Below are 16914 nucleotides of genomic sequence, written 5' to 3' on the forward strand. Positions count from 1 at the left end.
TCTCATTTTCCCCATGGAAACAAAACAACATCTCTTCTCCCAAGTACCATGCCTTTTGACTTTAATTTTGAAGTCAAGATATTTTCAAAATACCTATCTTGGATTTATTCAGCAGCATTCATAAGCAAATATCTTTTAGCAGCTGTTGCTCCTTTCTCAGCATTTAAACAATTTAAAGAGAGCATAATAACATACAGTATCAAGATTTTCTGTGTATTTTTTATTTTTATGTGGCTTTATTTTAAGCTCTATTTTTTATTTTTAATTTTAACTTTTGGCTTTTTTTTTATACAAAAGGATTTATTAAAAAACCAGTAAGACACTACTACATCATGACACTGTCACACTGGGCTTTTAACACAAGACTTGCTCTACAATACTGGGGGGTTGGGGAGGGCATAAAACACAAATTGATACTGAAGCATAGCAATTAAGAAATAAAACAATGAAAGCAAATTTCTTTTAATGAGAACTCAGAATTAAACTTCAGAGGGACCCAACGTCATACTTCCATTCGGGAACTTGATAGAAAAAATTTAGTTTGAACTGCTATTAGCAGGTGGCAGGAGCCACCTTCAAATGAATCTTCAAATTGGAAAATACTGCTTCACCACCTGTTGGGATAAGTTGCAAATGGAATAATTTAGTATGGTTTGTAGCTATTTTGATGACCACCTCGCCTGGATACTTTCCCATAACCACTCTGCTGATCACCACCTCTTCCACGAGCTCTTCCTGCAAACCCTCCTCTAGATCCCCACTGCTGCTGTTGCTGATACTGTTCCTTCGACATGGCTACTTTTATTTCACATTTACTAAGACCAACATTGTGGTATTTCTTTTCCATTATCTTCTTCACTGGTTCCTCTTCCTTAAAGGTAATAAAACAGAACCCACGCCTCTTATTGGTCTTGTTGTCCATGGGAAGCTCTATGGATTCCACCTCACCAAAACCACCAAAATACTCTCTTATTTTTTCTTCTGGTGTATCTGGAGAAAGGCCACCAACAAAAATTTTTTTGACGGGCTCTTTTGTTTTCATGGCTTTGGCCCTTTTAGGATCAATGACTTTCCCATTCAATTTATGTTCTTTCTGATCCATGACCTTATCTACACTCTCCGACTCTTTAAATAGCACAAAGCCAAAACCCCTTGATCGCCCTGTGATAGGATCTAACTTCAGAGTGCAGTCTACAACTTCACCAAATTTGGAAAAGTAGTCCTTCAGATCTTTCTTTGTAGTGTCCCAGCTAAGGCCTCCTATAAACATTTTCCATTCTTCCCGCTGTGCCGTCGCTACTTCAGTGTTTCGTGGGGAGGAGTTTGAATGGCCTTCATCCTCCTCGTTCTTACTGGCGTCGATCTTCGCCCCCTCGGGCCCCGCCGCCGCTGCCCCCGGCGCCGCAGCCGCCGCCGCCACCATGGCTCCCTCCTGCTCGCCCGCCGAGCCGCCTACCGCTGCCGTGGCCGCCGCCGCCGCCCCGTCCCCTCCGAACTGCTCCTCCGACATAGCGCTGCTGCCGCCGCCGAGACGACACCCGCCGCCGCCGCGAACCGAAACTAGCAGCAAAGTGATCCCCGCCACCGCCGCAGCCGCCGCCGCCGCGCGCCCGCTCTACCTCGCGAGGCACACAAGACAAGGCGCGCGCGTGGCTGCAAGGGCTCCGGCGCCTCGTCCCCGGCCTGCCCCCCCTCGGCTCCCGCTCTCGCGCGGCGCGCACTCGCACACTTCCCCCGCCGGCCTCCCCTGCTCTTGGATTGGGAGAATCAACATAGTAAAAATGGCAATTCTACCAAAAGCAATCTATAGATTCAATGCAATCCCCATCAAAATCCCATCAAACTTCTTCACAGACCTTGAGAGAACAATAATCAAGTTTATATGGCAAAACATAAAACCCAGGATTGCTAAAACAATCTTATACAATAAAAGAACTTCTGGAGGCATTACCATCCCTGACTTCAAACTCTATTATAGAGCTACAGTATTGAAAACAGCTTGGTATTGGCATAAGAACAGAGAAGTCGACCTATGGAATCGAATAGAAGACCCAGATATTAACCCACAAACGTATGAACACCTAATTTTTGACAAGGGAGCTAAAGGTATACAATGGAAGAAGGAAAGCATCTTTAACAAATGGTGCTGGCATAACTGGATGTCAACCTGTAAAAAAATAAAAGTAGATCCATATCTATCACCATGTACAAAAATCAAGTCCAAATGGATTAAAGACATCAACATTAATCCGTCCACTTTGAACCTGATAGAAGAGAAAGTGGGAAGTAGTCTACAAGATATAGGCACAGGAGGCCTCTTCCTAAGTAGGACCCCAGCAGCACAGACAATAAGAGAAACAATGAATAAATGGGATCTACTGAAACTGAGAAGCTTCTGTAAAGCAAAGGACACTGTCAGTAGGACAAAAAGGCTGCCTTCTGACTGGGAGAAGATCTTCACCAACCCCTCATCAGACAAAGGTCTGATCTCCAAAATATACAAAGAACTCAAGAAACTAGGCACTAAATCTCTAATTAACCCAATTAAAAAATGGGGTACTGAACTTAACAGAGAATTCACAACAGATGAACTTCGAATGGCCAGAAGACACTTAAGGTCATGCTCAACCTCCTTAGCGATCAGGGAAATGCAAATCAAAACCACTTTGAGATACCATCTTTCACCTGTCAGAATAGCTAAAGTCAAAAACACCAACGATAGCCTATGCTGGAGAGGATGTGGGGTGAGGGGAACACTCATCCATTGTTGGTGGGAATGCAAACTCGTGCAGCCACTGTGGAAATCAGTGTGGCGGTTTCTCAGGAAACTGGGAGTCAACCTCCCTCAGGACCCAGCAATTCCACTCTTGGGAATATACCCTAAAGATTCCCTAACATACTACAAAAGCATTTGTTCAACTATGTTCATAGCAGCACTATTTGTAATAGCCAGAACCTGCAAACAGCCTAGGTGCCCCTCAATAGAAGAATGGTTAAAAAAGGTGTGGAACATATACACATTAGAGTTTTACTCAGCGGTAAAAAACAATGACATCTTGAATTTTGCATGCAAATGGATGGAAATAGAAAATGCTTTACTGAGTGAGGTAAGCCGGACCCAAAAAGAGGAACACGGTATGTATTCACTCATTAGTGGATTCTAACCATAATTAAAGGTCTTTGAGCCTATTATTCGTGATCCTAGAGAAGTTAAATAAGAAGATGAACCTGATGAAGATTATTTACCTATCCACCAGGAGGTAGGAAATAGACAAGAGTCCCAGGTAACCTTGGGTGCATGGGGGGGTGGGAGGGTTGATGGAAGGGGAGAGGGTTAGAGAGAAGGGAGTAGGGAAGGAATGGGGAAAGCTCGGTGGCCTGGAATGGGGGGGGGAGGAAGGATGAATATGGGATCAGGGAAGAATATTTCAACTAATGGAGTCATTTTAGGGTTTACAGGAGACTTGATTATATATGGGATCCCAGGTCCAAGGAGAGATCCCCCAGATTGTTCTCTGGACAGAGGAGAGGGTGCCTGAATCGGCCTTGGCCCATAACCATACTGATGTATATTTTGCTTATCACCATAGATCCTTCATCTGGCGAAGGACGGCGATACAGTCGGAGACCCACATTGGAGCACCGGACTGAGCCCCCCGAGGTCCAAATGAGGAACAGAAGGAGGAAGAACATGAAAAACGAAATCAGTACTGTGAGGGATGCTATCACCTACTGATACAATGGAACGGATCTAATGAGAGTTTACCAAGGCCAGTTGGACTGGGACTGAACGAGGAAGTGATCTAACCAGATTCTCTGAATTTGGCCGGATTCTCTGAATGTGGCTGGCCTGAAGTCTTTCTGAAAAGCCATTGACTATGATACTGGGACCTGTTTCCTCTGCATATACTGGATTTTGGGGATCAAGTCTGTTTGGACACTCACCTTCCTGGACCTGGAGGGAGGGGGGGAGGAACTTGAACTTCCCACAGGGCAGGAAACCCTGACTGCCCTAAGGGACGAAGAGGGAGGAGGAGAGGGAGTGGGGGGAGTGGGAGGGTGTTGGGAAGAGGGGCGGAAATGGAAACTTTTATAATTTAATAAAATTTACTTTAAAAAAAAATAAAACATGATTGACAGAATACAGACAATTCTCCTGCACCACAGCCACAGCATGATGTGCCATATTTCAGGTTTTTCTTGCTGTGAGAAATTTCCTTAATGGTTAACCATTAAATCCTAAATGAAAGTGTTTAATTTTATGCATAAATGTTTGTGGACAGAAGTTTCTGTCCCATTGGGTCCCATAGCCATTCATTCCAAAAGAAACACACAGAGGACTATATTAATTATAAACTGTTTAGCCTATTAACTCAGGCTTATTATTATCTAGCTTTTATAGCTTAAATTAACCTATAATTCTTGTCCATATTTAGCCATATGGCCAGGCACCTTTTTGTTGGAAGAAGAGGAGCCTCTTGTTTGTCCTGGCTGCTTAGCTAGATTATACCTGAGATAATCACACAGAAACTATATTAATTAAATCACTACTTGGCCCATTAGCTCTAGCTTCTTATTGGCTAATCTCCTACATATTAATTTAACCTATTTCTATTAATCTGTATGATCACGAGGTCATGACCTACATGACATTTTCAGCCTACCACCAGCTGTTGGGATAACACCTGATCTAATACTTCATTTAAACAAAACCTTAGATAGTGATAAAGACTTGAATAGTCTCAGAGAATTAACAGCTGAATCAGAAAAGGAATGGACAGTTGTTGAGAAATTGCAGTAGCCACATGTGGATAGGGTGAATTCAAATCTTAGTTGTATTCTAGTCATATTGCTTTCCAGAATTTCTCCTACTAGAATTTTAATACAGAGAGAAGATATTATTTTAAAATGGGTATTTTTTACCATTTTACCACATAAACCAAGCAGAAAATTGAAGAATTATGTAAAAAAGTCTCTAAGTTAATTATAAAAGGTAAATTGAGACTTTGTCAACAAGCAGGTATAGACCTGACAAAAATCATAGTGCCTTTCACACCTGATAAAATAAAAAAGTTATGGGAAGACAATAAGCCATGACAAAAAGTTTGTGCTAATTTGAGGGGAGAAATTAATAGCAACTATCCCAAAACAATGGACTTAACCTTATAAAGAAAACTTCTTGAATTCTTCCTCAAATTGTACATGATGCTCCGTACGTTTTATACTGATACAAATAAATCAGGAAAGACAGGTTACAAATCAAAAAAATTGAGTAAGGTAGAAAAAAGCCCTTATACTTCTGTCCAGAAGGCAGAATTCTATGGCATTCTCATGGTGCTAAGGGATTTTAAAGAACCTCTTAATATAGCTACTGATTCACAATGTGCAAAAAGAGTTATCTTACTCATTGAAACCACTAATTTTATACCAGATGATACAAAATTGACTTTTTTGTTTATTCAGGTGCAAGACATAATCAGGAATAGGCTTTGAAATCCTATGTACATAACACACATCTGATCCCATATGGGTCTGCTAGGTCCTCTATCACAAGGTAATGCAGAAATTGATCAATTATTGATTGGTAGAATGTTACAGGCCTCAGAATTTTATAAAAAACAAGTCAATATCAAAGGTTTAAAGAAACAGTTGTCTATAACATGGCAACAAGCTAAGGAGATTGTAAAGAGATGCCTTACTTGATCTTTCTATAACCAAACATCGCTATCTGCAGGGACTAACCCAAAGGGTACTCAAAGGAATGAAAACTGGCAGATAGACGTGTTCTACTTTGCAAAATTTGAAAAAATAAAATATGTACACCACACCTTTGACACTTCTTCAGGCTTTCAGTGGGCAACATGGGTATACCTGCACAAATAAAGATAGATAATGGTCCAACATATGTCTCTAGGAAAATGAAACTGTTTTTCACTTATTATAATATTAAGCATGTTACAGGTATACCACACAATCTTACAGGTCAAGCAGTTATAGAAAGATCAAATCAAACTCTAAAGGATATGCTAAACAAACAAAAAGGGGTAAAAATGTTCCCCAAAATAGATTACATAATGCTTTATTGACCTTGAATTTTCTTAATGCCAATGAAAAAGGAACAACAGAAACAAAAAGACATTGGATTATGAAAAAGTCTGCTAAATTAAATCAACTTGTTTATTTCAAGGATGTACTGACCTCACAATGGAAGCCAGGAGATGTGCTGCATTGGGAAAGAGGTTTTGCTCTTGTTTCCATAAGAGAAGAAAAATTATGGATACCATCAAAATTAATAAAGAGGAGAAGCCTTTTGGAAAGGAGAAATGACAGTTCGTCAACAATGATGATAACCATAGAGATGGTAAGGTAAGCAAACAGAATGTGGGCAGATTTGTATTCTTGTCTTTGCAGGAAAACACTCACCTTCAAAAATTCAAGAGACCCTGGCTGTCTAAATACTGACAGATAGAAAAATAACTACCCAATAAGGATCATCAAAAAAATCAAATATCATCAGTGAAAACAAAAATACATACATACATACATACATACATATTTATATTTATATAGAGCTGGTTTTAGAGTTGAACAATTGTTCTGTTCTTTTTAAAATCCAAGTGTGTTGTTAAAAGAAAAAAATCCAGAGTTTATATCTCATGTCAAGAGCCATTTGATATGGGACAGAAAGAAAAAAATTAGAAAAATTTTACTTTCCTTCATATCTATTTTTGTCTTTATCATACCTTTCATTAAATATATATGTCTATATAAATGATTCTTAAGTTTTCCACAATGAACAATAAATTTTCCTACAGTGATCTTTGAAGTTTCCAGGAAGAAGATGAGACCCCACAACAACTCCACCTGGTTGATATCATGTCATGATGCTGATAGTGCTACTATAAGACCTGTTTCGGGTACCAGCTGCACAAGACGGTTCCAACTTGATTAGCTGAAATGGTGCACATTTTTACAACATTCTAGCCAGATCTCTGCAAAATATTCAGAGACTATTTGCAATCATACCAGACATTAATTTTGAAACTTAACCCTCATTTTACTTTCACAAGATCCTATAGAAAGAATGTTGCCCCAATGACAGCTGAAAGTAATTCTAAAGGATGATGTCTCCCACTTCCCTAAAAAGTTTGTCCTCAAGGTTAGGAACATCATTTAGGGTTTGATTATAATCAGTATAAGATTGGGAGTTGGGGGAAAATTTTAAAAGCTCAGAGATCTCTCAAAAAGAAAAAGAAAAAAAAGGAAAAAGGGAAAATTGGATCGGATAATAGGTTGGTCTGAGTTTACTCACACTAATAATAAAAGTGAGTAATAGAGTGAATACTTGTGAGTTATTATTTATAGATAATTACATTGATATAGATTCTTGTATATTGGTACAAAGTTAAATTATATTAAATATTGTATGCAAGCATATTTCTTTCTCTGTTTAAAACATTTTTTACATATTGATATATAATTACCATATTGTAGTGCACGTTTCTAACTCTGATCAAGATACTTATGCACTGTTTACATTATCCTCATTTATTGCACAGTTGTTTATTGTCTTAGTCTTTAAGTTAGATAGATATTAAGAATTATAGACCAATAGTCATCTATGTTTGTTATACTTATAGTTAGACCAATCAGATTCTTTAGATACATAGAAATTATATTCTGCATAAATAGATGATCTTCAACCACTTCAAAGACCTGTAGAAAAAACCATTTAAAGAACTTAGAGTTCTGTTGAAGTGAGACACAATTGCTCCTAGCAGCACCAATCTATTTCCAAGAGAATGTTGAGAACCAAAGACACTCCACTTAGAGCTTGTTTACTTCTTGACAAAAAATTACCTTAGAGCAAAGAAATGTTATCCAGAAATCTTGCCAAGACAGGGTAAGATGGTTTGGAAAATTTCTTGCCTTTGAAAATGGTCTGTCAGTTGTTCTAGGCCTTAACCAAAGTTGGTTGCTTCATCTTTGCAAACAAAACTTTGGGTGATTGCCCAGGTAGCCAATTATCTCTGTCATTTGTTGCATGTTTTAGAAGTTGCTTGATTGTATTTCCTACTTACTCAAGTAATAATATTTCCCTTCTTGGATCTTCAATGGGTTTAAAGACTAGATAGTTGTAGCAACTTTCCTCTCATGACTTGGCCAAGTTATTTATCTTACAAGACTTAAATTAATTAGGATAGAATAATTATTAAATATATTTGTTCTTATTGTATATACTTTTGTATTAGGCTTAGAACTCTCTTATTTAAATAAAAGGGGGAGGTGTTTTAGGAAGTATTACAGCTTGTGATTCTCCGCCTACTGGGACATGGCCTCTTATACTACATATGGAAGCTGAACCAGGCGTCCTCCCCCTTTTCTTCTCCTTCCCCTTGCTCTTTTCCCACCGGCTGCTCCTTTGGATCACATGATTCAACTGGTCAAGTGGAGGATTATGATTTGTGAGTTTACTCCTTAATAAAGACTGTCTATTTCTTGATTCTTAGCTACTGTGAGATTTCTTTTAAGCATCTGACCACCGTAGCAATATGTCTTGGTACCTTTTCTCAGTGAGGCATTCTCACCTTGTTTCCTGTGCATCTGTCTGGTGACTGCATCTTTGCCTTTCCTCTTCTTAATATTCTTCTAATATTCTTCTTAATATTCTTCTGGTCAGGCCACCTATACTTTTTTCCTGGATTTTTCCCAATCCACATTTTATTAAACTAATACTAGTGACAAATCTTTACAGTTTATAGGGTCATTATCCCACAACAAGTATTTAATATGGTAAGTGGGGAGAAGGTGACTTTGGATATTTTTTACTTTGCAGTTTTAATTCATCTAGGAGCTAGGACATCATAAGGTTTCTATTACAAAGGTAGGTAGATATGTGAGGGAAATTGCCTTTTCAGTCCAGTAGTCTGACCTTTCCATTCTGGTGTTAATATTTTGTGAGTACTTTGAAAGATAAACAATGGATTTAATGACAAATAGAGACCTTCTGTCTTTTGAAAACATAGAAGTCTTGTAAAGTACATTGTTTTGTTTTCCTTTAGTGTTAAATATTGATGACATTCTATTTTAGCACATGAAGAACTTTCTCATGTATGAGTGTATAATACTCAATTGTTTGCTCTTTCACAGTTTATTTAGTTAGACACAATTAGTGGATATGGACATAGTTCAACTGTTCACTCTTGAAGCCAAAGCTGAAAAGAGAAAGCATTGTATATATGGAGCTGGCAGTGTCAGTTGGTAATGCACTTCCTAGCACCCAAGAAGCCCTAGCTTTGATCTCAAAACTGAATAAACTGGCCAGACATGTCATCCCAGTACTCAGGAGGTAGACTCAGAAGGATCCAAAGTTCAAGGTTATCTTTTACTACATAACAAATTCAAGACCAGCCTAGAATAGATGAGAGCTTGTCTTTTTTTCTTACTTCTCTGAGAATTCTATACAATGTATTTTCACCAAATTCACCTCTAATATCCTTAATTCTTTTCGTGGTCCACATGACTTTCAAACCACCACCAAGTCATTTTTTTTCCTTCCTTCTTCCTTTGCTCAATAACCCTTGGGCTTTTCCTTGTGCTGTCCATATACTCCTGGTCCTTTGGCCATCCACCAGAGTATGGGTGCCACCAGGAGCCACACTTTTAGGGAAAACCGGCACTCTGTTCCTTAGAAGCAATCAGCTGTCAGTTAGGAGTGGGGGTCAGATCTCTCTTCAAAAATACAAAACAAACACTAATTTCAAATTATATTCCCTCCAACAGTTTCTGAAAATTTTTATTTTCCCAGTATAGTACTATCAGTATTTAAAAACTTTACCAATTAACAAGATGACATGTCATTTCCCTGTCATGCTTTTATTGTTTGGTTACCATATTGGCAACCATTGAGCAAAAGTTTGTAATATGTATGGGTGTCATGCTTATATGTTTGATAGTGTACTGTGTGTGCGCCTTGTGCTTACAGAGGTTAGAAGAGGCCTTTGAATCCCCTGAAACTGAAGTGACAGATAGTTTTGAGCTGTGTGTAGGTGCTAAGAATCAAACCTGAGTCCTCTGGAAAAGCAGTCAGTATTCCAAACTGATGAGTCTTCTTCTATCTTTTTAATCATTGTTTTCTGAGTAGTTCATGTTAATTGGTATGCTTATATCATGAAGTTATTTTTCAAATATAAGGGACTCCAGAGATGTAAGCTAGTCTGTTGTGTTGTGCCACTCACATAATTGCTGTCAGAGTAAGTTATGCCTCCTTCCTCATTACTTCAGTCATTCTGATTTTATGTTATCCATTTGAATGTAAACATTAAACCTATTTTTTCTTATTCTTTATTATTTTTCCACGGTTGGGGATCAAACCCAGTCCTGTTTTTTTCTATGTAAGGGCTCTATCATTGAACCACATCTCTAGATATGATTACTTGCTCCTAAAATCCAAGCACTTAGGAGACTCTGAAACTTCAGGCTTACATGTATTACATAGTGAGTGAGAACCTTTCTCAAAAGGAAAGGATTTAAAAATATTTGTCCTTGGTTTTTCCTTTTAGGGAGTTTGTGGGATAATCTGATCATATCCCTCCCACACCTTGTTTGTTTAATCTCTTCAGTTTCTGTTAATACTTTTCCAGTTATTTTTATTATGGTAAGATGTATATCATGCAGTTTTTACTTTAAGTGTATAGCTCATAGGTATTAAATATACTCATAGTGTTATGTGCCCATCACCGCTATCCAACTCTATAACTTTTATCTTCTATAACTAAAATTCAATATCTACTAGATAAATTCCCATTTCTCCCCAAAGCCCCTGAAAAACATGGTTGTAGTTTGTCTCTATGACTTTCTAATTCACTAAGTGTGTCATGCAGTTAAATAGAATCACCCACTTTTCCTTTAGTTCTTTTATTTTGGGGTGTTAGGAGCTTTTTGAGCCCTGGATGTCTTGGAACTCATAATATTGACCAGGCTGTCCTTGAACTCATAGAGATCTACCTGTCCCTGCCTTCTGAGTGCTAGGATTAAAGGTATGAGCCCCGACACCCAGCTTTTTAATGAATTAATTTATTTATTTTAGTGTTTCAAGATGATTTCTCTACATAGCCCTGGATGTCCTGGAACTCACTATGTAGAGCAGGCTAGCCTCAAACTGCCTCCTTATGGTTCCTGAGTGCTGGGATTAAAGGCATGCCTGTTTCTTTAATTTATTTTAAGAAAGTTTCAGGTAGCTCAGACTTTTCTGAAACATCAACATTCTGGCTGGTGGGGTTGTAGGGATTTATCTACCTCCCCAGACCAGTAGTATTTAGTATATCTTTGTGACTGGCTTATTTTACTTAATATAGTGTCCTTAGTGTCTGCAATATTAGAATTTCTTTCCCCCACCCATCCCTCTCTCTCTCTCTCTCTCTCTCTCTCTCTCTCTCTCTCTCTCTCTCTCTCTCTGTTTTGAGTTGTGATCTCAATGTTAGTAACTGGAATGGGCCTCACTTTGTAGACCAGACTGGCCTTCAACTCATGGGCATTCTACCTGTCTATGCTGGACACATGCTGGGACTATGGTCATAAGCCTTGTGCTCAATTTTCCTTTCTTAAGGTTGAGTAGTATGGAGGGGACCAGGGGATGTGTCTGGAGAAATAACTCAGCCATTAAGGGTACTTTCTGCTTTTACAGAAGAGTTTGGTTTCCAGAACCCAAGGGCAGCCCACAACCAGCTCTGGCTCTAGTTCCCAGGAATCTAATACTCTCTTTAGTCCTCCAAGGGCAATGTACACATCTGGTGAATTTACATTCACGTCGGCAAAACATGCATACACTTAAAAGTAAGTAAATCTCTTTAAGTATGTTTATATTTTATGTGTGAGTGCTCATATTTTATTTATGAGTGCTCTGGATGTACACTTGGATACCAGAAGATCCTGTTATAGACGGTTGTCAGCTACAATGTGCTTGCTGGCAACTGAACTCAGGACCTCTGGGAAAGCAGCCAGTGCTCTTAACTGCTGAGCCATCTTCCAAGTCCATAAGTAAATCTTAAGTGCTACTCCATGCTCAGATTGCTTTTCAATATATCTATCATTTACATTTCTAATGTTTGCTTTATTTTGTTGTTTGTGACAAAGTCATGCTATATTCTCCTGATTAATCGGAACATCAGATGCTTTCGTCATTCATAAATTATTCTTGTGACAGGGTTACGTTCTTCATCATTGCTAATGTTCCTACCTTTTTTTCTCTTTGTCTGTAAGAGTCTGCACTTCCAATGGATACCCACGCCCGACCCAGGCTGCGGCGCTTCCTGAACTCGGGCCCACGAGAAGGGACGATTGTCCTGAGGGTTGAAAAAGAGACACAGACAAAAGAGACCTGGCTCATCTACAAGAGTAAATGGCAACTTTATTAAACTCAAGACAGGTATTTATATCAGTGGGCTAGAAGAATCGAAAATGCAAGGCCTTCTCCCATCCAGGAGCAGGAGGAAGATTAAAGCCTACCCGGCGCCTCGGGCAGGGTAATCTGGGGAGCCAGGCTATCGGCCCACTGCTAAGACCTTGAATACAAGTGGAATCACCATAACAAAGAGAACCAGGTTCTTGCTAAGTTATCCCCTCAAGCCAGAGCTAGTGCAGAGACTCCAGGAAGCCGGAGGTCACACGGCCCTGCGAATCACCAGGAGAGAAGGGAAGAAACTTTGGTAGCTACATTTGTCCACTATTTTCATTTAAGGAATTTGTTTTTGACCTGATCATGTTGCTTGAAGAATATTTGTAATATCGGTCTGTGAAGAGAATTAGGTACTTGGCTATCTGTCTGTGTAATAAATCAAAACACTTATAACTTGTAAATTGATTTTAGAAAATCAGCAGATCAAGATTAACCTCAACCCATAGGGAGATTATTGAGTCTGGGATATTTTAAATCCTATCTTACCAAAAAACCACAAAACAGAGAGGTAGGAAGAACTCTCTGACTTCAGTGCTGTGTGCCCACTTGGGAATTCTGAAAACACTAACATTAATTGTGATTCTTTTCATAAGATGAAGGCTTCTTGCATTGTATAGGCCAGCAAGCTAATCCCCTGCTTCAGCTACATGAGGAGCCATGGATAGTGAGTGATCCTGTACCATGGTCTACTTAGTTGCCCAGTGGTAAAGAGTGTGCCTAATCTGCATAGATCCATGCCCTCAGTAATTCCCAACATAGTTGGCAGAGTAGGGAAACAAATTACAACAGCAAAAGAATCTCTGAATTTTGCACTTATATTTCTCCTAGGCAGAAAGCTTTTTTCCTTGAGTTTCCTCACTTCTTAAGACTACAGTCCACATGTAAGCATCTTAGGAAGGTTTTCTTAGGCTGCTCTAACTAAAATGTTGCTCAATGTCAACTTTTCCTGCCATCTCTCATCTTACATACGGTAACGGTTTTATTTCTAGGACTATACAAACTCCATAAAGCTCAGAATTTTGTTCAGTACTATAAGTATCCCAAGGACTATACAACTTATAGGAACTTAGCAGTGTCTCAAATATGTTAAGAAGCATGAAACTTAGTCTCCTTAACTGACAAAAAGTCATACCTATTTCTCACCTAACATACTTAAATCTCTCTCAAAGCCTTCATTTGTTGCAGTATTTAGAAGACCCAGAAATGTAACTCATCCCAGTCTGTGCTTTTCTCATTCTGATCTTCATTTTATGCAGTTAGTTTGCAATGCATAGTAGCAACACAGTAAAGAAACAAAAGTATAAAGAAGCTGGATTACATTAAGCCTATTGTGTGTGAAAATTTCTTTGGTGTTTAGCCAGAAACTGTTCTAAGTAACCATTAGTTTTTATACTTTTAATTCAGGTAAATAAATCACTATGTTTGCATTTCACATTAGGTTTAAAATAGAATCACAAATTTTTGAGGGGAAAATGCTATAATATGCTATTATAGTAGCAATTATCTATACACAATGACATCTTACTGTGTCCCAGGCAGTCTTTGGCCTTTGATCCTGGACTCTACCCATTACATGGAAAAAAGACTTAAAACAATCAAGAAAAGATCAATCAATGAAAGACACAGACTGCTTCTACAAAGAGAGGACCAAGAGGTGAGTGACCACTGACCCAGTGGGACACCCCACTCTCTAGGCCCTTCACACCAGGGAAAAACTCCAGGTTCCTCCCCCACTTGCTTTGGATTCTCTAGCCAGTCAGCAGGTGAGTTTCCTGCAGGTAGAATGCTCCAATACTCCCATCCCATCCATTGATCCTGCAAGCTACAAGCCCCACTCTACTCCCAAACACTCCGGTCCCCCTGAAACCTCAGTGGAACTCTAAAATACAGCCTGCTATGACACAAGAGGACCAAGAAGTGAGTGACCACACACCCACTCTCTAGGCCCTCCATACTGAGGCAAAATACTGTGACCCTCCCCCACCTGCCTAGGCTTCTTTAGCCAGACAACAGATGAGTTTCCTGCAGGTAGGCTGCTCTAATACTCCTATCCCATCCACCAGACCATGAAAGCTACAAGTTCCAATCCACCCACAAACACTCACAATCCTCTACAACCTCATAGGAATGCTGAAACACAAGCTGGAACTACACAAATAGGGCCAAGAAAGAAGACCAAGAGAAGAACTCTGAAGCACAAGCTATGACTGCACAGAGTGAACTCAGAGAGCTAACCAAGAGAGCAGGCCAAGAGAGGCCTCAGGAGTTCCCTGGGACACAGTCAGCGACACTACATAGCAGACTAGAAACAGTTCCCCAAGTCACAGAGAGCCCATGCAAAGATTGGACATGGAGGAAAAGATACTGCCAGCCCCAAATAAAAGAAGAAATTGGTAGGGGCTAATGTAAAAATTCATCCAACAACCCAAAATGCAATATTGTCACACTAAAACCCAGTGGTCATATACCAGGAAGACTTGATCATTCAAACCAAGAAACAGCAGAAGAAAATGATTTTAAGTGTAACTTTAGGAGTATAATGGAGACCTTTAAAAAGAAAATGAAAAATTCCCTTAAAGAAATTGATTAAAAGACAAAAATTAGAAGAACTTGATAATCTCTATTTAAAAAAAACCAAGAAAATTAAGAGAAAACAATCAAACAGGTGAAGCAAACAGTTCAAGACTTGAAGATTGAAATAGAGAACACATAAACCAGGAGAATTCTGGATATGGATAATCAAGGGAAATGAACAGGAATTACAGAGGCAAGCATAATCAACACAATGGAAGAAAGAATTTCAGGTGTTGAAGATACTATGGAGAAAACAGATTCATTAGTCAAAGAAACATTAAACCCAACATTCTTAACAGAAAACTTTCAGGAAATTTGAAACAGCATAAAAACACCAATCCTAGGAATAATAGGGATAGGAGAAGGAGAGGAATTCCAGCTCAAAGACACACAAAATATATTTAACAAAAGTATAAAAGGAAACTTTCTCAACTTAAAGCAGTATATTCATATGAAATTACAAGAAATTTACAGAACTCCAAATAGACTGGATCAAAAAAATTCCCATCACCATATAATACTCAAAACACAAAACATACAAGAAAGAATATTAAGAGCTACAAAGGAAAAAGGCAAAATAACATATAACAGCAGGCTGAATTCAAGAACACATCAAAAAACTCATCCACCATGATCAAGTAGGCTTCATCCCAGAGATGCAGGGCTAGTTCAACATATGGAGATTTATAAATGTAATACATCATATAAATAAACAGGAAGAAAAAGTATAATATCATCTTATTAGATGCTGAAAAAGCATTTGACAAAATACAACACTCCTTCATGATAAAGGACTTGGAGAGATCAAGGATACAAGAAACATATCTAAACATAATAAAAAACAATATACAGCAAGCTAACAGCCAACATCAAATTAAGTGGAAAGAAACTCAAAGTGATTAGACTAAAATCAGGAACAAGACAAGGCTGTCCACTCTCTCCGTATCTTTTCAAAATAGTTCTTGAATTTCTGGCTATAGCAATAAGACAATGAAAGAAGATTAAGGGGATTCAAATTGGAAAGGAAGTTTTGTCTGTGGGGTCCTTTGTGCTGAGGACAACCTTTCAGACAGGTGAGTGGGTGCCATCCCTGCACGGGGCCGAACATCCGGAAAAGGAGCACTGGGCTCCTTTAGCTCCTGCTGCAGGGGCTTCTCTGTTCCACACTTCCCTGCACACTGCTCATGCCCCCCCCCCAAGCCTGCCCTATTGTCTGTGAGGTCCTTGGCCCAGGAACAAGTCCTGCTCCTTCACTGAAGCTACCCACACAGAGGGGTGAGTGCGCACGCACCTGGCTGTAGGGGAGTGCACGGCCCCTCCAGGTCCTGCTTCAGGGCCTTCTTGGCTCTGCACAATTTTCCTCTCCCCCTCGAGTCTGCACTTTTGTGTGTGGGATCCTTAGACATCCAAGAGTTCTGTCCCTGTGCTGAGGACAACCTTTCAGACTGGCCAACTGGGGAACAGTTCCTGTGCCTGCACTGAGGAGATCCACTCAGAGTTAGTGACAGCAAAGATTGGACCAAGACACCAAGACTCTCCTGGCTGCATTTGAAGGAAGAGATGGGCAGGCGCCAATGCAAGAATTTCTCCAACAACCCAAAAGGCAACATGATATCACCAGAATCCAGGGATCACGAAACAAGAAGAATTGAACACCCTACTCCAGAAGAAATATAAGAAATGGACTTTAAACGGAGCTATATGAAAATAATAGAGGAACTTAAACAGGAGGTGAAAAACTGCTGTAAAGAAATTGAGATAACAAACAAAAAGGTAGATGAAATGAATAAATCTCTCAAACATACCCAAGAAAAACAAGAAAACAAAGAAAAGGCAATCAAACAGGTAAGGGAAACAGTTCAAGACTTGAAAAATGAAATGGA

General features: G+C 39.2%; 1 pseudogene; it reads right to left on the minus strand.

Moving 5' to 3' along the window:
- Positions 1-430: 430 nt before the first annotated feature.
- Positions 431-1525, minus strand: LOC148119049 (heterogeneous nuclear ribonucleoprotein D0 pseudogene; annotated as a pseudogene).
- Positions 1526-16914: the final 15389 nt, after the last annotated feature.

Source organism: Myodes glareolus, chromosome 18, assembly GCF_982192425.1.
Source record: "Myodes glareolus chromosome 18, mMyoGla1.1, whole genome shotgun sequence".
Classification (NCBI taxonomy): domain Eukaryota; kingdom Metazoa; phylum Chordata; class Mammalia; order Rodentia; family Cricetidae; genus Myodes; species Myodes glareolus.